General features: G+C 38.9%; 1 protein-coding gene and 1 non-coding gene across 6 annotated transcripts in view; one reads left to right on the top strand and one right to left on the bottom strand.

Annotated features, from left to right (window-relative positions):
* The window catches only part of LOC101743927 (brain tumor protein), a 486,142-nt gene that overhangs the window by 222,078 nt on the left and 237,308 nt on the right, over nucleotides 1-26,756 (bottom strand). The window contains exon 3 of one of the 5 annotated variants that reach the window (XR_009974882.1): nucleotides 5,879-7,440. The exons of the other annotated variants lie outside the window; for them this stretch is intronic. The gene's annotated coding sequence lies outside the window, so the exon portion shown is untranslated. Of the gene's footprint in view, nucleotides 1-5,878; nucleotides 7,441-26,756 lie in introns of those variants that run through there. 5 annotated transcript variants of the gene reach the window in all.
* LOC119629531 (U6 spliceosomal RNA) lies at nucleotides 3,465-3,571 on the top strand. Its single transcript, XR_005245510.1, has one exon. It is a non-coding gene; the product is annotated as a U6 spliceosomal RNA (small nuclear RNA).

Here is a 26,756-nt window from a genome sequence, read left to right as displayed (position 1 = left end):
GGATCGGATGACCCTGCGCGATTTATTTCCAGCTATTTATTTATTTTATTTGTTAATTTTATGGTCATCCTGTCAAACTTTGCCGCGAAGTAATCACGCGTTTCGGTTGCAGGATATGGTATTGATGGTCTTCGTGCGGTGGGTGGGACTATTCATATTAGAACGTGCCATTGGCTTGGGTAATTAGTAGGCCGCAATACAGTTCGTGGATAGCATTAAAAGAATCAGATAATTTAGTTTGACGTAATCACGCAACTTCGAGACCTCTTGTGAGTCCGCGCGGGTAGGTACCACCGCCCTGCCTATTTCTGCCGTGAAGCAGCAATGCGTTTCGGTTTGAAGGGTAGTGCAGACGTTCTAATTATACTGAGATCTTAGAACTTATATCTCAAGGTGGGCAGCGCATTTACGTTGTAGATGTCTATGGGCTCCAGTGACCACTTAACACCAGGTGAGCTATGAGCTCGTCCACCCATCAAAGCAATAAAAAAAAAATAGAATACACTACTTATATATGAGACCACGGATGCAAGTGTATTTCGATTTAATTATTATCGCAAGGCTGATGTATTATAAAAAGCGATCGAATAATATCCGCATTTACGCGGATTCCACAATATAATACTTAAGTTCAACGACACTGAATTTTGTTGGAATGGAAACAATTATGCCATTATTAAAATTTGAGTTCGATGAACTTAGCAAACGTAAATCCAAAATTTCGGCCTTGTAGAGGTCGCTTGCCTATTAAACACAATATATAGATTGTATGTACGTATATATATATGTATTAAGCTAACTTTTGTTCGTCCGTATTTCACGGGCTGCCGCACGATCTGATTGCGATTAATCTTTGTCAACTTATTGCTTGTTGCTCGCCCGAAGATTGTAGACATAATACAATGAATAAATACACTGAACTTGGCGCGCAGATAATTTAAACGAATCGCTATCCTTACCATCAGTTGTATTCGTACAATAATTAATACACTACACTAACCATTTTTTTTTATTGCTTAACACACTCTACGGCGCAGCGGAGTCAACGCAGCATCAATCGCGTTTGAGTGGCAACCGCTTGGCAGGAGAAGACCTGGTCGCCCTGTACACACTTGGCGACGCACCGTAGAGAGTGAGATGAGGACTGCCAACGTGACCTGGAGTGATGTCAAGGAGCAAGCGCAAGACAGAGTAAAGTGGAGACAACTTGTGAGGGCCCTATGTACCAGCGGGGTACCCTAGGACTACAACACACACACACTAACCATTTTTTACAATCGTTTTTCAATACACTAACCATTGCAAATGTAGTGTATTTTAGAAGCGTCTGCTTAAGTTTTCTGGAGCTTCGCAGTGCCTAAAATTGCTGATGTTCGTGAGCGACGATGATCACTTACCTTTTTTTTTTTTTTTTTTTTTTTTTTTTTTTTTTTTTTTTTTTTTTTTTTTTTTTTTTTTTTTTTTTTTTTTTTTTTTTTTATTGCGTAGATGTGTGGACGAGCTCACAGCCCACCTGATGTTAAGTGGTTACTGGAGCCCATAGACATCTACAACGTAAATGCGCCACACACCTTGAGATATAGTTCTAAGGTCTCAGTATAGTCACAACGGCTTCCCCACCCTTCACAAACCTTCAATGGAGCTGTATATTCGTGAACATACAGTCATACATTTTGAAGTCGTCGTGGCCTAAAAGATAAGACGTCCGGTGCATTCGTGTTGAAGCGATGCACCGGTGTTCGAATCCCGCAGGCGGGTACCAATTTTTCTAATGAAATACATACTCAACAAATGCTCACGATTGACTTCCACGGTGAAGGAATAACATCGTGTAATAAAAGTGAAACCCGCAAAATTATAATTTGCGTAATTACTGGTGGTAGGACCTCTCGTGAGTCCGCGCAGGTAGGTACCACCGCCCTGCTTATTTCTGCCGTGAAGCAGTAATGTGTGCGTGATGTAAAGCGTTTCGGTTTGAAGGGTGGGGCAGCCGTTGTAACTATACTGAGACCTTACAACTTATATCTCAAGGTGGGTGGCGCATTTACGTTGTAGATGCCTATGGGCTTCAGTAACCACTTAACACCAGGTGGGCTGTGAGCTCGTCCACCCATCTATGCAATAAAAAAAAAGAACATGTATGGATACATATACGAAGCTAATGGTTTTTCTATGACGTCTCCTTAGGAGTTAAGTGCATTTCCGTCTGCGGCGTTCGAATCCCTCTCGGCTAAGGCACTCTGTGTTTTATGTTACCGGTATCAAGGACTTTAAAGATTCAACGTATATATGAGTCGTCTATTATCAATGGTGGCAATCTGTGCATTTGGACAAAAAAATGTTATTGATATGTCAATACAGATTGACTTGAATATAATCGTCTCCTTCAAAGAATACGGTTCAAAACCTGCATTAAATAAAGTATTAACTTAACCTGTTATTTATCTAAGATGTCGTTCAGAAGAGTTTTGTGACTGCCAATCGAATACAAAGTCAATAATTCGTTTTTCTGATTTACCAATAATTGTCCAAAAGTCACATTGCCGGCTTTGATAATAGTCGATTCATATTATGTATACGTGCTTGATAGAGGCATTGGTCGTGAAAAGATAATGGTGAGCGTTCATTGACCTTTTTTAACAAATTACTTATGTAACTATATGAATTATTAATTAAAAAAAATACTAAACTATATAGTTTCATATTTAAATGTTTTATTATTATTAAATCTTTATTTCAGTAGAGAAATCGTACATTTTGCAAGTGAGTATTATGTACTAATAATGTATGTGTATGTTAGTATCTGACAATTGATTCTTTCCCAAATGCCTGCTGCAAAGGCTGTTAATTAAAGATATTCTCAATCTTACAGATAAATGTCTCGATATAAGAATTCTACTTTCATTGCAAGATGAATAATGAACTGAATTACATTATGCGGAATAATATGAAAGTAGTGCAGAATCTATTAACAATAAAACAAACAATTTTAGTACTCAACAAAGCGCCTGTGCATAAGCGTACTTACATAAGACTTGGAACTAGTATAACTTGTTCTTAAGTTATGTCTAAGCACGCCGACCGCAGCCGTTAAAAGGGAATCTTGTATAAGTGAGAGTAATCTGTTTGCCTTGCGGTCATTAAGTTTGAAATTGTGATTAATCTTTATATGCCACTTATGAAGAAAAATGTGTGACTCGCTTCAGAAGTACATATCGTCGTTGTCAAACCAAAATCAAATCTGCTATGTGCACTTTTTGAGATTTTTACTATTTGATCTTTTCGTATAGTTCACAGCCCTATCTTACTACCGTATAAAAAAAACTGTTATGTGTCTATAGCTTTAATATTTATCTATAGCTTTCATTTGATATTATCGTTCTTAAAAAATCACTTTCATATAAAATTTTATACGAAGTTGGTTTTACTCGTTAATTCAAAATAGAGTTTGTGCACATAGCAGATTTTGGTTTGACAGCAACGATATACTAAAGTTGGGAAGTTACAGAGAAGATTAGCGTGACCCGTGCGCAAAAATGACAAGCAAAGCCGTGGAGTGTTCCATGTTTTTGCCCACCAGCAATTCATTGGCCCTACCCTACTGAGTAGCAAGGTTATGCCCAGGCAGAGGGGTACGCCCTAATGCCCGTACTATACCGGAAATTTTTGCCCACCAGCAATTCATTGGCCCTACCCTACTGGATAGGAAGGTCATGCCCAGGCAGAGGGGTACGCCCCAATGCCCGTACCATACCGGAGTAAGGTTGAACAAAACCCGTCTATTACGTGTGACTTTGTTTTATTGCTGCTAAGAAAGATCGCAGTGAAAACTGCGTCGAAAAATTATGGCTTCAAAGCACTAAAAAATATATATATTGAGTCAATTTTGGTTGCACAATATAGAGAAATAAATATCTGACAAATAAATGGATTAAATTGAAATTATTAAAATTTAATTTGGATATAAAAGAATTATATTAAAAGACTAAGTTTAAAATCTGGGCCGATTCTGTTTTAAAAAGGGAAGCGTGCGTGGGGAAGTCGGTCTGTAGATTTTGTTTGATTTTGTACATAGTTTAAGGCGCAAGAGCTCCACTACGTTTTTTTTTGTTGCTTAGATTGGTAGGCAGCGGCTTGGCTCTGCCCCTGGCATTGCTGAAGTCCATGGGCGACGGTAACCACTCACCATTAGGTGGGCCGTATGCTCGTCTGCCTACAAGGACAACAAAAAAAATATTGATGGATGGACGAGCTCACAGCCCACCTGGTGTTAAGTGGTTACTGGAGCCCATAAACATCTACGACGTAAATGCACCACCCACCTTGAGATATAAGTTCTAAGGTCTCAGTATAGTTAAGACAGCTGCCCCACCCTTCAAACCGAAACGCATTACTGCTTCACGGCAGAAATAGGCAGGGTGGTAGTACCTACCCGTGCGGACTTACAAGAGATCCTACCACCAGTAAAAGATACCGCAACATTATATTTAAGTCGCATTAAAAAAACCTAATCCTTGCCTAAACTTACCCTTAACAATGATATATAGTGAGGTTCGTAACACTATGTATTAACTAGCTGCTTACTCGCAATGTGGTATTGATTTATATAGTACACTAGCGACCCGCCCTCGCTTCGCTTCGGAAACATTAAATTTTATTATTAATAGCTGAGTCTCGCGATGCTACCTGCGGTTAATGTCGTACCGCGAGTGACGCCGCGGGGCGAAGCTAGTCTAAAAAAAAGAAGCTTAAGTTACTTCTTATATCATCAGCTACCTATCAATGAAAGTCTCGTCAAAATCGGTCCAGCGGTTTCAGAGATTAGTCGGAACAAACAGACAGACAGACAAAAATTGTAAAAAATGTTATTTTGGTGTATGTACCGTATATATATTCATATGCATGTAGTAAAAAGCGGTTTTATTTTTTTTATTTTTTTTTATTGCTAAGATGGATGGACAAGCTCACAGCCCACCTGGTGTTAAGTGGTTACTGGAGCCCATAGAGATCTACAACGTAAAATGCGCCACCCACCTCGAGATATAAGTTCTAAGATCTCAGGTATAGTTACAACGGCTACCGCACCCTTCGAACCGAAACGCATTACTACTTCACGGCGGAAATAGGCGGGGTGGTGGTACCTACCCGTGCTCACAAGAGGTCCTACCACCAGTGAAATTTCAGGTTATTTCAGTATTACAAACAGACACTCCAATTTTATTTTAATGTATAGATATATGTATAGATGTATAGATTACATTTAAATACACAGAAACGTGTTCGTTAAGTGAAATGAGATAAGCAAGTCGGTAGAATGAGCGCGTTAAAACCGCACGCTAGTGTGCTCAGAGGGCTGAGACGGTATAGCGTTACCAGACATAGTTATGTTTACCTGAAATTCATACCGTGAATCTTCTCCGGCGGTTTCCTTTTAGTTTATTTTATTGTTATGTTTATTGTAGCCTTTATAATTAAAATCACGGTTTTTATTTACACCTTTTTTTAACTAAATTAATAAGTACTAGAGGTCCCGCAGTAGTCGAAATTCGACTATAACTAATTGGAATTGTAAGTTTGTACACTATTATGATTGTATTTTATACTTCTATAATCACAAATTTCGCCAAGACTACACTATAAAAAATATTAACAGAGACAAACAATATTTAATCTATTCTCAATTTGACAACAGACGTCAAGAACAAAAGTTTGACAATAAATAGTATGCATGCGTGTGTGCGTCAAATACATGGTTTGTAGTGTGTGTAATGTTTTCTTTATTGATTTAATGTAGCTTTTATGCATTATTTTAAAAATATATTAGCATTGTGCACTTCTTTTCTATATTCTCTATAAGTGTGGAAAATTTCATACTCCTCCGTCCGCGCAATTTTCGCAAAAAGGGATACAAAGTTTTTGCTTCACGTATTAATATATAGATTATACCCATTAATGTTTTGATCGTAAAGTGGGAGGTATTTAGAGGTATTTTACTGGTGGTAGGACCTCTTGTGAATCCGCGCGGGCAGGCACCACCGCCCTGCCTATTTCTGCCGTGAAGCAGTAATGCGTTTCGGTTTGAAGGGTGGGGCAGCCGTTGTAACTATACCTTAGAACTTATATCTCAAGGTGGGTGGCGCATTTACGTTGTAGATGTCTATGGGCTCCAGTGACCATTTAACACCAGGGGGACTGTGAGCTCATCCACCCATCTAAGCAGTAAAAAAAATTCCTTTGAGGTTAATCGGAAAAGTACCTAGAGGTTTTGTTATTTGTAAATGTAATAGTTAATGTTGATTTTGTAGGGATGTCGGTTTCCGTATCACACCTCGGCTCGACTATCCTTATCCTCATATCATGTTGAGATTTGGCATGAGCTTTAGCACTGTCCGCTTGTGTGATGTCAACCCTCATTGGGTTAATTGATTAATTAATCCCTTCTAAATCGTGTCACAGGAAGGAACTTTTCCGTTTCTTCTTTTGATTTCTCTTTTACTACATATACGTTTTTGGTTTTATGATTTGCATTTTATTCTTTATGAACATCACTACATAGTATAAAACAAAGTCGCTTTCTCTGTCCCTATATCCCTATGTATGCTATAATCTTTATAACTACGCAACGGATTTTGATGCGGTTTTTTTTAATAGATAGAGTGATTGAAGAGTAAGGTTTATATGTATAATAACATCCATTAAATAGTGGAAAAATCAATAATAAATTACAGTTTCCGAAGCGAAGCGAGGGCGGGTCGCTAGTTAACAATAAGGCTTAGATTTTCAAATAAAATAAAAAAATTGTATTCCACCACACATTCAATTCTTTTTTCTGTATTTACATAATAATGTCCGTGACTAGCATCTGTTAAGTGAATTATTCGAATCATTAGAAATTGCAAATAAAAATAAGTTAAAGGGTGAAACCGCAAAATGGTTCAACTAGACCAGTGATTATCAAACTTATTTCTTTTACCGCCCCCTTTGAAAATCAATTATTTTTCAGCGCCCACCATTTTTTATACACCCCTAAAAGTTAAAAACCACAATTTCACAAATAATACATCGCCCCCTAACCCACATCAACACCACTCATTTTTTCTGGGCCCCTTAACGCCCCCCCTCTAGGTTTCGAACGCCACCTAGGGGGCGCTATCGCCCACTTTGAGAAAGACTGAACTAGACCGAATACCGAAGAAAATAATTTACTACTGCTTTACTAATACTTTACTACCCGCGAATACCGAAAAAAATACTTTAGTAGTAATGAATTTTTTTAGTAGTAGATCGATTTACTTTTGTTGAATTCAGCTTAATGTGGTGTATTATAAAAAATATTTCAAGCTTATATGCGTTATTCAAACATTTTTATTTGATTCTAATTATTTAGAAAAACTCTCACTTACGGACAGCAAATGATTGTTTTTCGATGTTGATTCTTACCTGAAAATAAATAAAACAGAAAAATTAGTCATATAATTTTTATGGGTTCATAATTAGCTCCGTGTGGGGAGTTACTTCTTGCTGGCCATGATCGATACTGCCATTGCTTTAGACATAAAGTTCTCATGTCATTGATTCGATCCCGCAAATGGACGCCTACTAATATAATCTACTATTGTTTAAATAAATATGTGGTAATATCAGTCGCAGTGGAAATTTTTGCACTATAAAAATAACTATCAATGATAAAGTCTAATGCGTTTTTTTTCCTCCTTGCTCATTCATATCTACTTCTTCTGAGTCTTTGGATTAGGGTGTGAACGGAAACGGAATCACATCTGTCAATTCTCTATCTTAGTCTATGTCTAGTCTTTGTAGGTCGTATGCCCTGTCAAAGAAGTTACACGCCACGACAGGATGGGTGACTCCGGAAACCAATTACCTATTTTCTTCCTCATCGTTCCCTCATTGCTGAGGATCGCGACCACATGTGACTTTCCTCCATAGTGTTCGTTCAAATTTACTGATGGTAGGATCTTTTGTGAATCCGCACGGATAGGTACCACCACTATGCCTATTACTGCCGTGAAGCAGTAATGCGTTTCGGTTTGAATGGTGGGGCAGCCGTTGGGATCTCATCACCCGATGGGAGAGATGTGCTCCGCACTAAGCGCTTCACTTTCCCCCCTTTGCCTTTTCATGAGTTCTCTTTCATGCGAGGTTTGGATGCTGGTTGTTGAGCGACAGGAGGTTTTAGTCGGTTCAACTCCTCCATCCCCAGTGGAGGGCGGAAGTCCGGTGATTTCCTCTTGACAAAAAAAAAGATATTCGTTTTACATTAAGTGATCCAGTGAGCATCGATAATTGTGATGAATGAAACGTTTTTCGTTTGACCGACGGAGGTGCCGACCGAGCGACGCATTAACAATTGCGATCGTTAAATAAACGTTTTCGAAACAACAGATTAATTATGTTATTGTAAACGGCGCGGGGCGATTGCTTCGACCGGAAAACGAATTTTCACGTGAATCGTATTCCCGGAAAATACATTACCGGTTTTTTATTTTTATGTGTGCGCGGATGATAAATGATTTTGTGCATTCGTGTTTCACTGAGATCGTAATGTTTGCTTACGTCATTTTTGGTGACAGATTACCAGAATTACTGGTGGTAGGACCACCCTGCCTATTTTTGCCGCGAAGCAGTAATGCGTTTCGGCTTGGGTGGGCCAGCCGTTGTAACTATACTTGAGACCTTAGAACTTTATCTCGTGGGTGGCGCATTTACGTTGTAGATGTCTATGGGCTCCAGTAACCACTTAACACCAGGTGGGCTGTGAGCTCGTCCACCTATTTAAGCAATAAAAATAAAGATATAACGGTGGCTAAGTTTATATGAGCAGGAGAAAATCACCGGACTTCCTCTAGCGCGAGCGGGGTATGATTGGGCCACTACTAGTATGGTATTAATCAACAACCCGCCGAACCGAACTTTGCCAGAGATGGAACTCGATCGAGAGAACGTAGGCGAGGTATTTGAGAGGTCAATGAACTTATCAAAATCGTTTTTCAGATCAAAGCGAATATGTGTATTTTTATGGGCTATTTATTGGTTCCTGAGACGATGACTGTAAAAATCTCATCGACATTTTATATGTGCATTGACTGCACGTAATGTAAGACAATTAAAAAAGGATAATGGCCTTAAAGGGCAATGAACTTTTAAAACGCTATGTTTCAATTACATTGATTGCCAGACGAGGAAAAACATTACACTCAAATGTTGTAAGCTTTTATTTATTTATTTTATTTATTTATTTATGTACACACAAAAAGGAAGACATAGTACAGAGTAATAGGAAAATTATGTACAAAGGCACTGCTTATTTCTTTAAGAAATCTCTTCCAGCAGACCTGCGAGAGGATTATGTGAATAATAATTAAAAGTGATGAGTGTGTGTAGAACAGCTAAAATAACAAATGCAACATAAAAATTATAGTAATGCACATAGCAAATATTGTTATGTCAACGGCTGTCTGGTGTAGTGGTAAGTGACATGGTCACTACACAAGGGGGTCGCGGGTTCGAATCCCGCCAAGGGAAGATATTTGTATGATAAATATAAATGTCTTTTCCAGGGTTATGGATGTATCTTAAATATATGTATGTATATAATAAAAAATCTTACATTTATTTCCGTTATCTGGTACCTGTAACACAAGTTCTTTACGAACTTATCACGGGACCAGTTAACGTGGCGTGATTGTTAGTAAGTATTTAAGTATTTATTTATTGTTAAACTTGAATACAAAAAAGTAACACAGTATATACGAAGAGTACAGAACAATGATCATTCGGTTGATGAGAGATAGAATCTTTGAATGAAGAATCTTAATATTTATCTAACATACCGGTTACAATTATGTAGCCGCATTAGATTAAATTACATTCTTCCCTGAAATGTTGAGAACGTAAATAAAACAAAAGGCATGTTCGTAAAATATTGCTTATGTAAAAAGGATCGTGAAGGGGATAAGTCCATTACGGACCATCTGGTACAGTCGAGTGTACAAGTGGGATCGATAGGAATTCAATAAAATTAAAGATTCAAGAAGCGTACTCGGGGAAAACTTCGCAAATACGTTCGGTCCAAATCAATAAACGAACGATATTTTATTTATTTATTCCCTGTTTATATCAATACACAATTGTAGAGCGATTTGTTACTGAATATGTATATATAAAAATTTACGACAGAAAAAAACTTTTTTTTTTTAAAGTCCCATAAGCTTGAAGCTGTGCTTCACTGAATAGATCTCTGGTCAGTATTCGGTATATAAAGACGAGTTCTAGTTACACGCCAATTAAAAAAATAATCTTTTAAGCTGTGTTTATTGGAAAAGCAGATTAATTCGTCGAAAAATATTGAAAACGCTACAGCTTGTAACTTGAGAGGATTGGTCGCGTCACCACTTACGGTTAATATATTTATTTACAAAGTACTGTTGGCGGAGCGCTTCCGATGACTACGCCAGCGCACTGAGTTTCTCGCCGGATCTTCTCAGTGGGTCGCGTTTCCGATCCCGTGGTAGTTTCTGCGAAGCACGGCTCTTGCTAGGGCTAGTGTTAGCAACGCCTTCTGGTTTGAGCCCCGAGAGCTGACCTACACCTAAAGGCTATCAGCAGCAAAAAAAAACTCCGCCTTTAGCCTATCCTTCCTTCAGCATAGCTCTATGCGTTTCTATTAGACCTGCTGATGCAATGGGTCTATGGGCTCGTACAAGGAAACAAGCTGCCTATTTTTGAAGAGAAATGCGCTGCGGATTGAATGATGCCACATCTTCTTCTTTTTGTCTCCCCCTTAAACCACTAGGTGGGGTCGGCACATCGAATTTTTCTATTCCATCTCCTCTATTAGCCGTCATCTCAACACTCGCTTTCTATTTTTCTCATATCGTCATTCACACACTCCATCCATGTCTTCTTCGGTCGGCCTCTTCCCCCTCTACCTTACACTATCATTTCCATACGTCTCCTAGTCACATGCATCTCCTCTCTACGCATCACATGTCCACACTACGCTAACCGTCTGCTTTTTAACTTACTAATTAATTTAATGATTCCACTTCTGTTAAATACCATACCCGTCACTTTATTTCAAGGTGTGAAGTATCTGAGCATTAACCATCGAGCGAGTCGGGGGCTTTGTCTACGTATTCAGCGCAATGTAATAAAAATCTATGTGTTATATGTTAAAACCTTTCCATCTAATTGCGATGAAACTTGGTACAGTTGTTGTTAACGCCCCAGGTAAGGGTTGGTGGATCCATTTGATCTTTTCATCGAACTGTTATCGATTTGGTGAATTGTGAATCTCAATTTATTCGCACACTTTTGAATGGCGTGCGCAATGTGTCTTGGAGTCGTTCTCGTAAACGAGAAAATACGAAATCAGAATAATATAAAGCGTTAAAAACATTTTTATTTTATTTTGCAAAGCACGCAATGTAATCCATTTCAAATTCACTGGGCGGTCAACGTACTCGCGAAATTCAGATGACAGTTGATAGCTGCATTCATTATTGCATTATTTGTTCACCAAATAAATAATAGTGAGCCTTTATTGCTGTTTTACTAATTTAATAAATAACTTAATAACATATTAAATTTAAAGACAAATTATAATTAAGTATTTCGTTCGGCGTTCGGTGTGTTTTCAAAACAGCTTGTCTCTCGACAAAGGCCTCCCCTAAAGATTGCCAATATTCTCTGTTTTTGACCATTCGACTCCAATGCGGGCCGGCTACACTCTTTATTTCATCTTCCCAACGTTTTGGCTGTCTTTTTTTTTTTCTACAACACCAAATATAAGCTCGTAAAACAATAGGTACTTAAATAGAAAACCGACGGCTTTTGATCAAAAGACCACTTGTGTTACATTTGGAGGTCTTGTTGACTTGTTGTTGTAAAGTTCAATAACCTCTTAAATAAACATTTATGTGAATAAGTTATTTGTTGCTTTTCGAGAGACATGAGCCTACCGTCAAGCAGATGTTGCTGAAATACCCATAAACACAACCCATTGAGTTTCTTGTCGGATATTCTCAGTGGGTTGCGATTTCGTTTCGCTGGTAGATCCGGCAAAGCACTGCTCTTGCTGGGGTAGATCTTAGCTTACCCACTAGTCTATTGGCAGATATGTAGGCAAAAAAGCTGTAACATTTATGCGCCGTTGAGGTAAAACATGAATTACCACTTTTTTGTATCTACCTACTTGGATTCAACTAATGTAACCCATACATACAGACTAATAAATAAACAAGAATTTTACTGGTTCTTAGTTTCGTAAATGAATGTTATTTCTTGCAAACTTTAGGTCGGAGTTTATCCTTCGGCTGCGAGAATGGTGTTTTAACGTCCTGTGTGCGCCTGCCCTTACTGATTTGTATTCAGCATACGTTGTTTACAGGCTTTAGTTTGATTTAGCTGTCTTTTCTATTTGCCTTTTTTTTGGTATTCACAGATAGTCCATTCGGTTTACCTACATTCGTGACTTGAGAAACTGTATCCCACTATTTGATATTTGTTGACTTGCCGTAAAATAACCATATTACTGTTACCATTGCTGCTAAATAGGAATTATAGGAAGCTCCTATTATAGTTCATATCGGCTTAATGTAGCAATCTTGGATGAGTAGGTTGCACCATCCTGCCTAGTTATGTAGGTACAATGGCTTTTTTTATTGCTTAGATGGGTGGAGGAGCTCACAGCCCACCTGGTGTTAAGTGGTTACTGGAGCTCATAGACATCCACAACGTAAACCCACCTTGAGATATAAGTTCTAAGGTCTCAGTATAGTTATAATGGCTGCCCTGCTCTTCAAACCGAAACGCATTACTGCTCCACGGCAGAAATAGGCGGAGTGGTGGTACCTACCCGCGCGGATTCACAAGAGGTCCTACCACCAGTAATGTTACAATGGCTGTTATACCATTAAACATTCATATCCTCTGTGGTTACTTCTTAAGGCCAGATGGACAGTATGTTTCTGTTTGGCCTTTGGTTTCCGTTGCTAGTTATATAACTAAATATCCAAGTTGCCACGTCGAATCGTGCACCCGAAACTAATTAATTCCAATAATTTACAGAATAATCTACATCCTACCAGATTCCGGCTTACATACGAGCAACTTTGGCCAAGTTCCCTCCGACGTCTTGTTTGACGCCTTAATGGATTTTAGCGGATAGCTGCGACGAAAACCGCGAATCGGAAATTAATACGAACTAAGTGCGCCTATCGGGTGTGGGCTATGGAGAAATGCGTGATGACTACGGTAATGACTACTTTGAACGTTTCAAACTGGCGCTGGAGCATCTTGAGGGAGTTTGTATAGATAAGTACATTTTCCATTATCGTTATGACCTAAATAATAACCACATTATCGTTTTCGTGCGTGTGAAAAACCAGATCTCTTCATGTGCACTCTATTCATTTTTTTTATTGCTTAGGTGGGTGGACGAATTCACAGCCCACCTGGTGTTAAGCGGTTACTGGAGCCCATACACATCTACAACGTAAATGCGCCGCCCATCTTGAGATATAACTTCTAAGGTTTCAAGTATAGTTACAACGGCTGCCCTACCCTTCAAACCAAAACGCATTATTGCTTCATGGCAGAAATAGGCAGGGCGGTGGTACCTACCCGCGCGGACTCACAAGAGATCTTACCACCAGTTGAAATTTCGGTCTCTTGCCTTTCGCATCCAGTTCCTACCGGCTATTTTGACCAGGTCTTCCACTTCATTGGTTGTCTACCCATGTTACGGCGTCCAGTAATTATTTTTTTGCTCGGGTTGACGTTTGTAGATCCCAACGCTGCTAGCTGAGCCCGTGCGCCCGTGAAACTGGGAAGACCTTTGGATCACAAGTAATACCATCCAAAAAAAGGACAATTGGAATACAATCGATATTTTCAATCTCATTTCTCAAGGTTGCTGTCAGAATTCACGTTGTGTTATCTGTGGATTTTGGAAAACACTTAAAACCTTAACCACACCCAACATTTTTTAAATAATATTCCTTTTTTAATTTGAGAAAAAAGAAATTCTCAAATCTAACTAATATAGTAATTGGTATATTAATACATACAATAGAAGTATTCATAATTCAAATCAATACCTCAATAATGAACATTGATGTTATTGCGATTCTTACATTTTAAAATCAGCAATAACTAACTGTTTACTGATTTATGAATAGAATATGAAAAAGAATATTGCTCCATCAGTATCCTTTTGAAATTAGAAACATTTATGTTTGAAATAAACTGAACGGGAATGGTGGATAAACAGACAGACAGTTTTTAAAAAAACAAAACCTCTCTCCCGGTCAGTTTTTGTAATGTTCGTTTTAGAAACAAGGATTTTACATGAAAACATCAGATACCACGGAAAAAGCTCTTTCCAAAAGAATAAAAAAAAAAAACGTTAAAATTAGTAGAGCGCTTACTTCATTGAGATAAGCTTTGAAGTTATTCACATCAAGTTTTAAAGTGGATGATGTTACCCGGTAAGTTTTAAGCTTATGCCAGCAGCTATTTAAAGCTCTGCACGTTTTACGAGACTTTAGCTGTAAAGCGATTTTTAAATTGTTTTTGCAAAGAGCGATCTCCAAGCTCATATAACTTTAAGTAATTAACTGACCCAAAAAAATTACAACGCGAATTGCGTCAGCCACCTTGAGACATGAGGTCGCTGTCCTAATGTCTGTTCATACATCAAACTGGAACGTATGGTTGCTACGCGTTAAAAAAGTCATTATGGTGGTAGCTATGCGTGTTGACTCACATAATTTCTACCACTAGTAAGTAAAAGAAAACAAAATGTTGCCAAAAAATAAAATCGACTGCGAACAAAATAAAATAATATATCATGAATTTAGTCGAAGAAAATTAAATTTGCATTTTTAAGGATAACTCAAAAAACTACTGGTCGGATCTGGTAAAATTTAATCTGGTACCACCGCCCCGCCTATTTCTGCCGTGAATCAGTAATGCGTTTCGGTTTGAAGAGTGGGGCAGCCGCTGTAACTATATTGAGACCTTAGAACTTATATTTTAATGTGGGTGGCGCGTTTACGTTGTAGATGTCTATGGGCTCCAGTAACCGCTTAACACCAGGTGGGCTGTAAGCTCGTCCGGCCATCTGAGCAATAAAAAGATCTGGATCCGGCACGAAGGAACAACTTTCAAATAAAAAAAGAACCATAAAAACCGGTTCACCTAAAAGTCGACTCGATAGTTTACTCCATACCACAATTGTAACTCAGTAGTCAACAATCTGCTCACGAAAGGAGCGTGACTAAGAGAACGGGCTTTCTGCAACCCGCCAACACAATACCTGAGTCTTCAAGCTGCGTAACTTTGTCTAAGTGAAGTTACGGAACAGGGAATTCCCTCAAGATTAAGTATATAACAGCCCAACTTGATTGCACTTAGCTTCATCGTAGGCTGATGTTAATTATGAATACTAACGTCCTCAGAGATTTTCGCGCGCGAAACTCTATTTAGTCGTAGCTTTGCGATTGTGATTTTTAACTATTAATAAGATGTTTAAAATCTTTAGAATACAAATAATTGATGATCCGAAAAGTGTAGGTAATGAACGGGATTTAATGAGTTGATTAGGTGAGAATAAACTTTTCAGTGAAATAGTGAACATTTATTGAGAGTGTATTGGATTTTTGGAAGAATCTGAAAGCTCTTTCACTTTTTACTGATACTCATCGGATAATAAGCCACTGGCTAGGCGTATGATGACGTGATTGCCAATAAAATTATATGGTCAAATATATGTAGCTCTTATATTAATTACTTAGTTTATTTTAAATCATATTTTATATTATTTCGTATTATTTTTTCATTTTTAGATTTGTATCATCTTTGTGTCACATTTATATTAAACAAATTAATATCTATAATATTAATAGTTGGCCTTAGTGTTTCTATGTCTATTCAAGAAAATTCAATTCTAAATATACATAGTGGCTACATTTTTTTTTTAAATTACGAACATATGTACATACATTTACATAAATCAATTTGAATTTGTTCGAGAGAATATTGTAAATTCAAACTTAAAAATCTTAAATTATGATTTTTCGGTTCAATGTTCGATTTTTTATTCTAAATCAATGTTAATGTCCTCTCGATTCCACAAGATTTTAGTAAATCAGAATTCACCTTGAATAACTTCTCATGAATTAGTAATTGTACGTTAATTAGATTTCTTTCTAATTTCGGATTATTTCGGCGATTTTTTCGCGAGTGTGACGCCTACTTCGTGCCACGATATCTTACGTTCCATATCTATACTAATATTATAAAGAGGAAAGATTTGTTTGTTTGTTTGTTTCGAATAGGCTCCGAAACTACTGGACCGATTTGAAAAATTCTTTTTCCATTAGAAGCCGACATTGTCCCTGATGAACATAGGCTACTTTTTTTATTATTTTTTTATTTTTATTTTTTGGTTTCATGTGTGTATTAATGTTTCCGAAGCGAAGCGAGGGCGGGTCGCTAGTGAGTTATAAAAACGGATAAAACATGATTATATGACGGCAGAAATATGGATGATAATATTCTTCTTCTTCTTAGTCGAATACTTCATTGCTGGAGGTCGTGTCCCTCAAAGCCCTTCGTGGCTCTTTGTACCATCAGCTTCCATTTGCTTCGGTTTTCGGCTTCTCTCAGGGCGTTCGCAACAGAGGGTCCAGTGAGCGCAGTTATCTGATCCGACCAACGGTTTGGTGGCCGACCGGCGGGTCTTTTCCCTTCTGCCTTGCCCACTACAATCAATCTTTCAAGGTTGTCTGGTGGCCGCCGAGCAATGTGACCAAAGTAACCAAGAACCTTCTAGTAGCAAATCGTCGACAGTCTCGTTTCTATACGAAGTTGCTCGAGGACAGATTTGTTTGTTATCTTGGCGGTCCACGGTATGCGGAGCATTCTTCGCCAACACCACATCTCGAACGCTTCTATTTTTTCCGCTCTGTTGTTTGTTTAATTTTATTACCCGTGTATGTATTTTAAGCGAAAACACAAACGGTTTACTGGTGGCAGGACCTCTTGTGAGTCCGCACGGGTAGGTACCAGCACCCCGCCTATTTCTGCCGTGAAGCTGTAATGCGTTTCGGTTTGAAGGGTGGGGCAGCCGTTGTGACTATACTGAGACCTTAGAACTATATCTCAAGGTGTGTGGCGCATTTACGTTGTAGATGTCTATGGGCTCCAGTAATCACTTAACACCAGGTGGGCTGTGAGCTCGTCCACACATCAAAGCAAATCACAAATTAAAAAAAGAGCATCTAATATACAAACCAATGCTTGAACAACATGTACGTTGTATTAGCACGTGTGTTTGTGTGTGTTAATGGCATATCAGTGTAACTGCGAGCTTTAGATAACCTAATTCGTAGGGCCGATTCAGTGTCCAATGTGTTCATTGTGTTAAGTAAGCGATTCGCTAATGGTCATCGGTTTTGATACAGGGCGAATGATGTGATAGTTTAAATATGTTTTTTTTTGTACGCAAAAACGATGTTACTTTCTTGAGGTCGAAGCCTCAAAGGTTTCGGAGTTAGGAGTGACAGTCTCACAATACTCTCTACCACCGTTACTGTTATTGTTTAATTTCATCCGGCTACACTACTCAAGGTCTCAAATCGCCTAATGAGGCTACGTATGAACATAATGTTGTTCATACGTAACAATAATCTATACTAATCTATACTTAATATTATAAAGGGGAAAGATTTGTTTGTTTGTTTGTATTGAATAGGCTCTGAAACTACTGAACCGATTTGAAAAATTATTTCACTGTTTGGAAGCTACACTATTCCCGAGTGACATAGGCTATAATCTTTTTAAAAAAAAAATAAAGGTATCCTTACTAAAACTCCAATAATGTAAACCAAGGTGTAAAAACATTACGTAAAATATTCTTTACATCGCGAGCCCTGCGAAAACTATTGAGGATAGAATAAAATAATGCACTACGACTTTGTAGAACACATTATTATTTACAAAAAGTGTCGCGACAGCATATATCTAACTATTCTAGTTATGCCACAATAAGTGTTCTTTTATGTAAAAAAATAAAACAACGTCAAATATTTCTGAAACTTTTGTTAAAGACCCGAGCGGAGCCGCAGCGGGCCGCTAGTATAAATAATAAAAACAACGACCACGGTAACTTCCATCCGACAGGAAATAACACACAGACAGCAGTAGTTCACTTAATTCTGTACTAATTTATTTGCTATTCCTCTTGTACAAATTTTTAGATTATTGCTCATCACAAAGTATAGAACCCCTTTTTTCCGCCTTTTTTTTATTGCTTAGATGGGTGGACGAGCTCACAGCCCACCTGGTGCTAAGTGGTTACTGGAGCCCATAGACATCTACAATGTAAATGCGTCACCCACCCCGAGATACAAGTTCCAAGGTCTCAAGTATAGTTACAAAGGCTGCCCCACCCTTCAAACCGAAACGCATTACTGCTTCACGGTAGAAATAGGCAGAGTGGTGGTACCCATCCGCACGGACTCACAAGAGGTCCTACCATCAGTAATTACGCAAATTATAATTTTGCGGGTTTCATTTTTATTACACGATGTTATTCCTTCACCGTGGAAGTCAATCGTGAACATTTGTTGAGTACGTATTTCATTAGAAAAATTGGTACCCGCCTGAGATTCAAACGCAGTTGCATCGCTCAACACGAATGCATCGGACGACTTATCCTTTAGGCTACGACGACTTCTAAACTTCCTTTAGAAGTCGAAGAAGACTACCCTCCTTTACTTCGTTCTTTGCCGTTTTTGATATTCCTCGTCCCACTACCATCATCGCTCCCACTAAGAGTGTTGCCATATGACAATCCCAAAATCTGCCTTAACCTTAACATGTTAAATTTTATATTAAAGTTATTTTACAACAAACCTTACAAAGGTAAAGCATCTATCAATAGTGTATTTTTCGGTATTGGCGATTCATAGACGTAATTGAAGTAATGACAGTGGTCGTCTGTGAGAACACGAAAATTAAATATACGTAAATCATTCAATACGTTGGAAATAATGCAGTGATGATAAAAAAAGCACGAAATTAATACCTATAAGTGTAATGATAAGCAAAGCAATAAAGGTAGTAAGTGATGGTGATAGGGCATTATGGATAATTAATAGTAGAGTCCGTATGGCTAGGTAATATTCGACCTTTTTCTGTCGCAAAACAATTTGGCGTTTCAGTTTGACGTGTAAGACAGTTGTTATGCAATATAAATGAAACTTAGACCTCATGTCTCAAGGTGAAAGCCTCATTCGCGTGACGACAATGCCGCGGATAGCTTCACCTAAATAGCGCAATATAAAAATCTTGGAGTTAACGTAGCGCTGACGTGGTACGTAAGAACTAGTCAATTTATCTGCTCTCGTGAGTTAGGAGAGTGCTCGACCTCCTCCGTGCGGGCACTCAACTCTAGACAGACTCTTAATTAGTTAGGTATAAGTTTGACATTCAATAAAGCTCTTGGTGTTGTTTCCCAATTCACATCTGTTTATTTTTTCTCAAACAAAAAACTTAGGGAGGCATAAAATAAAAAAAAATACAAGTATACACCTATATCTGACATAAAACAAGGAAGCATTTCGGTATGCACCTATTATTGGACATTACTTCGTCAATAAAACAATTTAAAAGTAGTTATAGAAAATGTTAATCTGTATATAAATAGAAAAAGACAAAATAATTAAGCACTATTCTATTTCTGGACTATTTGTCAACCTGTTTTCTTTTTTTATTTGGTTTTTATAGGTTTTTATCGTATAAATATTTTATTTGGAAACAATCAGTGTTAATTAATCAAAATATCAACAAAAAAGGAAAGGAAATATGTATATTATGATGCTCGGTCCATCGTATCGAGCGATACAACCTTGCCAGTGTTGGAATTCTGCAGGCAGGTAGTATTTATTTTCCAATGAAAAAATACTTGACCTATCTATGTTCATGAAGTCTTGTGAGATGTAGTGTAAAGTAATAAACAGTACATAATGCGCTTTGATTTTAAGGGTGAGGCAGCCATCTTGCTAAAAATCCGAGACTTTGAAATCGTGTTTCAAGGTAGGTGACGGCATTTGCGTTGTTGTTGTCTATGGGCCCCGATTACCACTTCACACCAGGTAAGCCGTGAGCTCATCCCCCATCTAAGCAATAAAAAACTACTAATGGTCTACGTGAATACTATAATAGCTTGTAATTTGTTTACTACCAAATGACGTCATTATATGGGGAAGTTGCCTTAAACCGAGTTAAATAATGTGATCTATTCTCTATTCGACTATATATCTCAAGGTTAGCTTCAGGTTGTGTGACTTGGTGCTGCCCATGAGCTCTGATACTTATAATTTTTATTATATTTCATTTCATTTCATTACATTACATTAATTTCCTACGGTACTCTAAAATTCAACTCTAAATAAACTTTCAGCGAAATTAAATACGAAAGTGTCGCAAGAAATGTCGCAATTTTTCTTTAGAACTCTCCCATCGCCGAGTTCGTGTATTGAATTACATTGGATACAAGGTATACACGAATCATTTTAACTCGATATGAGCTGGAAGCTGAAAAATTGTGTGCCCGCTCCGGAGGGTTGTAACGTGAAAATGTATTTTCAGATACACACTGGAACGGGAATGTGTGTACTATGATTAATTGAAAATGTATTAGACGACAGTATTCGTGATATTCTCTCGCGGATACTGTCAATTAGTCGAGATATATTTTTTACACACACTACCATGTATTTGACGCACACACGCATGCATACTATTTATTTATTGTCAAACTTTTGTTCGTGATGTATGTGGTCAAATTGAAAATACTAGTGGTCCCGTAGTAGTCGAAATTAGACTATAATTAATTGAAATTATAAGTTTCAACATTATTATGGTCCTATTGTTACAGATTTCGCCAATACTACATTATAGACAAATACTCGTAATATTAAAGATAAACAATATTAACCTATTCTCAATTTGACTACAGACTTTAAGCAATGACAAAAGTTTGACAATAAACAAAGAGTATATGTGTTGTGTCAAATACACGGTAGTGTGTGCAATGTTTTCTTTATTGATTTAATGCATCGTATATGCATTATTAAAAAAATATATTAGCATTGTGCACTTCTGTGATGTTCTTGACGTCTGTGGTCAAATTGAGAATATATTAAATATTGTTTGTCTTTATTCATATTTTTTTATAGTGTAGCCTTGGCGAAATTTGTGATTATAGAAGTATAAAATACAATCATAATAGTGTACAAACTTATAATTCCAATTAATTATAGTCGAATTTCGACTACTGCGGAACCTCTAGAATACATAATTTCGCTATAGAAACGAAATGGACAAGGTTTTATGCATAAGTCCTTTTCGTTATACGGACAGATCGCGTCGGAACAGTGTGAATTTATTACAAGCAAATATTTCACTCGGATTTCAGTTCTCGATCCACGTTCAAAGCGCTAAGAGAGCACCGTGAACGATGCAGAAACTTTCATTCAGTGGATTCAGAAAAGCAGTATACTATTTTGTTTGGTCCGTGAAAATTGTTCTCCAATTTTCGCTTAAATATAAATTAGATGATGCTAACGCCATCTTGTGGTATCTTTAAAGCGGTTAGTTGCCCTCAATTAAGAAAAATAGTATTATTATTCGCCAATAGATGTCGGGAAGAGTTGATTATTGAAAACACGAATAAAACAACATTTTATGAAAATGAATCGTAGCTAGATCGATTTATCGCCCCCGAAATCTTCTGTATACTAAATTTTATGAAAATCGTGGGAGCCGTTTCCGAGATCCAGATTATATACTTATATATACAAGAATTGCTCGTTTAAAGGTATAAAATAATAATAAGATAAGATTCGTTATTTTAGAACCTAAAGCCACGTGGCACTTATACGTTAGTTGGATGTGGTAAAGGCGGATGTAAAGGGGGATGCTAAAAACCGGGCAATGAGGAGGGTTTTAAGTAGGAAAGCGAATTCTGGTACTAGACCGGGAAAACGTTAGGAAGGAGAAGATGAAAAATATTTCGAACTAATATGTGTTCATTTGGTACATATCAAGCATCTTTATAATTTGGATGTTTTATGAAAAATCTGTTGTCGCGATCGGTCAAGTATTGAACGGTGTTTTGCTTTTATTGTACCGGCCTGTTTTAAACGACACATTTGGTGTCAACTGAAGAGTAGAATAAGAAGGTATTCCCTTCGCAAAGAAGTAATAGAAACTTATTTTCAAATTTTTGAAGTGAAACTTCTTTAGAATGGTGTGGTTGTGATTTGAAACTCGATGAAACGAAAAAATGAAACATGAAATTAAAATATAAATTCACAGAGGACGCTACCTCATACTTATAAAGGATGATTTACAATTATTTCTATTTAGTTTGTTATCAGCAGATGTCGCTGCACGTAAATTCAACAATTCCTGAATCGCGATGACGAGATGTTATACAGTTAATAGACGTTCTCGTATTTCTCTTGCTCAATCATAGTAGTCGGTGCGCCCAGTCACGGCCGGAGTTCCCCAGGGAAGCGTCCTGGCACCAGTCCTATACGCTCTCTACACCAACGACATTCCCACGCTTGAGGGCAACCTCCAAGCGTGGGAAGCCGACGTGAAGTTGGCGCTGTTTGCCGACGACAGCGCCTACTTCTCGTCCTCTAATTTCCCCTCTTCGGCCATTTCGAGGATGCAGAGGCTGTTGGACCTACTGCCCCAGTGGCTGGACCGATGGAGGGTCGCGGTCAACGTGGGGAAGACCGCGGCTATCCTCTTCGGTCCGGTCCGCACAAGAGTCGTCCCAGGACAGATCAGTCTCCGTGGAGTCAATGTCGAGTTTAGGCCCAGTGTCCGATACCTGAGAGTCAATATCGACCGGAGTTTGAGGATGACCGCCCACGCCAAGTCGGCGTTGGCGGCCGCCCGCTATGCGAGGTTTCTCCTCCGGCCGGTGTTGGCCTCCAGGTTGCCGACCAGGACTAGACTCGGCATTTACAAGACGTATGTTCGTTCCCGTATCACGTACGCAGCTGCGGCCTGGTATCACCTCATCCCGCAGATCATGCGGGTGAAGTTACAGGCCCAGCAGAATCTGGCTCTTCGCACGATAGTCGGAGCAGGGCGTTACGTCAGAAATGACGTAATCGCCCGGGATCTAGATGTGGAGTCGCTCGAGGAGTTCATTCGGAGGCTAGCTCGTAATATGTACGAGCGGGCTGACGGTGGACCCCACGAGCATCTCCACAATATAGCTCCCTTGCACGCCAGACCACCTGATGGTAGGGCGCTACCAAGGGAGCTACTGGAACCCCCGGCTATGGTAAGATAGTCGGCTTAACCGGAGTGATATGGGAGTGCTCATAATGAGTGCCCCCATGGGACTGAGCTGTCCACACTCTTCATTTCCCCCCACACTGTTGGGGTGCCCCCCTATGGGGACCCATTTCTATCACCCGTTTGGGTGACGTAAACCACTCCCCCTTAAGGGGAGTGATTTGCGTCGGTCCCTCCCCGCGACGGTCTTCCCCTTCTGGGGAGCCCCTAGCGGGTGAGCGCCAAACCAGTGCCGCGGCTCCCCCTCTGACTTGTAGAGGTGGGGCCACGGCATGGGCCGGTGGCGGGCCCCGGTTTAGTTGCTGACTGCTGCCCTGCTTTGTATATAGTGTATAGTTAGTTAGTTAGTTAGTAGTTAGTTTATAGTTTAGTAGTTAAAGGGAAAAAAAAATAAAAAATAAAATTCAAGCAGAGGACAGCAGCCGGCGCCGGGGTGACTCCTCCGCGGGCATCACTCCACCCAGGAAAACAACAAGCCCATCGTATTATATTTAAGTATTTATTTATTTTGTCGATGTGAGTGTGCCGAGCACGCTGCGAACAGTCCCCTCCCATCTCGTCCTGCATCCATATCACCCCTGCCCTATGTGGCAGGGAGCTTCGTCCCGGGCAGTGGGGATTGCCCCGAGGCCCGTTCCGTGCCCCCGAAAGGGGGTACGACGACCCTTCTTCTTCGCTCAATCATAATTATTTGGCGTTCTCGTATTTCTCTTGCTCAATCATAATTATTTGGCGTGATATTTAGAGATACCGTGATCATGCAGGCGGTTCCCCCACAGGGTGAGGCTGCTCCATTCCACTCCGGAGTGGTTGATAGTTGATTCTTATTTTTTATAAGTTTCACTTCTACTGTGTGTGACTTGCACACACGTACACATTTTTTATTATTTTCGATTAGCCATTACTATAATATAAATATTTACGACCTTGATTATTTAATGGCGTCGCGTCACTAAGCCTTTGTAATACAAAGCGATCGGTGAACGAGGAATCACTGCTGCCACGTCACTTATCCCCTACAAAGCGCCAGGTAAATTGATATTGCTTAACTCCACCAAATTGGAAACCGCCTCGACTACATCAGTCCCGGATCCTGAGTGTACTCGACCCAATTTAGTCGCATCGCAATCGTAATCCGACAGAGGATCCGAGAGCTCGAGTTTATGCAAATGATTAAATATTCATTAAATACAGATCATGCAAATTTCAGATTGTTATTTTACTAAGGGTGTTTTGTTAAAATAATGTCCCGGTGTTAGCTTGGGATGAATTCTTTTGACTGCGCGTTCAGTTTATTAGTTATGATACATGTAGTTACTTGTGGTAGGACGTCTTATGAGTCCGAAAGGGTAGGTACCACCACCCTGCCTATTTCTGCCGTGAAGCAGTAATGCGTTTCGGTCTAAAGGGCAGCCGTTTTACTGAAAAAGCTGAGACTTAGAACTCGTGTCTCAGGGTGGGTGGCGGCATTTATGTTGTAGATGTCTATGGGCTCCGATAACCACTTAACACCAGGTGGGCTGTGAGCAATAAAAAAAAACCCGATAGTAATAGACTATACAGATCTCGTGGTAGTATTATAGTAGAAAATAGCTTGCCTTTAGTAACTGAAGCCCATGGTCTACAAAGGTAATATAATGACGGAAGCATGCGTTAGTGTTTGAAGGGTAGGGCAGAAGTTAATAATGAGATAATAATTTCGGCTTGACCTCTTGAACTTCACAGATAGATGTCACATCAATGAACTCGCATGAGCACTTAATTCCCGGCAGGCCCCACCCATGATAAGTAGTTATTATCGCTTATGAGCACCAGCAAAACACAGTAAATTTACTGATTATTGCAAGTTTCAATGTAACATTGTTATCTAAACAGGCTAGCCTCAAAGTCCGGCGCAGCTCACTGCGATGACGCAGACAAACAACATAGTTACCTAACAGGCAGGGTTTAATTTACGTCCTTATTTCGTAACCAACTTGCGTAACCCATGATCTGCTGACACACTGCTGTGAAGGATGAACAACACCGAATTACATTGTTTCTTTAATGAGAATTTTTCATATTGTCCGAGTCTCTGATGTATTTAAAACTAATTTCGCGGCTTAATCTTGCATTACTGCATTGCAATACTGTTGGTAGGACGTCTTGTGAGTCCGCAGGGGTCGACCACCCTGTCTATTTCTGTCGTGAAGCAGTAATGCGTTTCGGTTTGAAGAGTGGGGCAGCCTTTATAACTACACTGATATCTTGGAACTTATATCTCAAGGTGGGTGGCGTATTTACGTTATAGATGTGTATGGGCTTCACTAACCACTTAACACTGGGTGGGCTGTGAGCTCGTCCACCCATCTAAGCGATAAAAAAAAACATTTCCCATTTTTTGGTAGGTAACAGGTATATTCCTATAGCTACTGTCAAGCATAAACGCCAAAAGGCGTCCTACTTTTGATAAGTAGATCGCAAATAATTTAGATGGCTACTTTAATAACCAAAAATAGCTTTTGTATTTTTCAATAATTATTATTAAACGTTCTCTTGAACCGTGTGTCCAGGCTTCAAAGCACACGATAAGCTTTACATAAGCGCTATCACGTAATACAATGACAGTCTACCCTTGTATGCCCACAGAAGGCACATGCGACAGGCATGTGGGTGGATTGACAGTTTTCACTCTTTGTTTTAGTGTCAATAGGCAGTCATGATCATTTCCCTGTGCCAGTTTACCTTGAGACATGAGGTCGGGGTCATACCGACTTTAGAGGGCACAGGAATGCTTTGTGGTCTTGTGACACTCGGTAATCGTTAACTCATATATATTAGAGGAGACCGTGAGGAATCAAACTTCACCCATCAGATTATAATTATTAAACACTCGAATCGATCCTTAATAAGCGTGCGAATTTTCAAGTTAATCGGAGTCTTCAAGTCGGTGAAACTAACTATCAACGTTTCCAATGGATTCAAACAAACATACGAAGACAATAAAAGCGTATTAAAAAACCATGCGATCTTTCGTCTTATAGTTTATGTGCTGTCAGCTCTGTATTCTCCAAAACACAAAAAAACCATAATAATGTTAAGCTGTAGTTTGTCTGTCTTTTAACCAACTAGCCCCTGTATATATATTGTGTGTCTTATCTACCTATATATATATTAATGCGTGAAGCAAAAACTTTGTACCCCTTTTTACGAAAATTGCGTGGACGGAGGAGTATGAAATTTTCCACACTTATAGAGAATATAGAGAAGAAGTGCACAATGCTAATATTTTTTTAAAATAATGCATAAAAGATACATTAAATCAATAAAGAAAACATTACACACACTACATACCATGTATTTGA

This window comes from Bombyx mori, chromosome 14 (assembly GCF_030269925.1).
Source record: "Bombyx mori chromosome 14, ASM3026992v2".
Lineage (NCBI taxonomy): Eukaryota > Metazoa > Arthropoda > Insecta > Lepidoptera > Bombycidae > Bombyx > Bombyx mori.
This window is presented reverse-complemented; position numbering and strand designations above follow the sequence as displayed.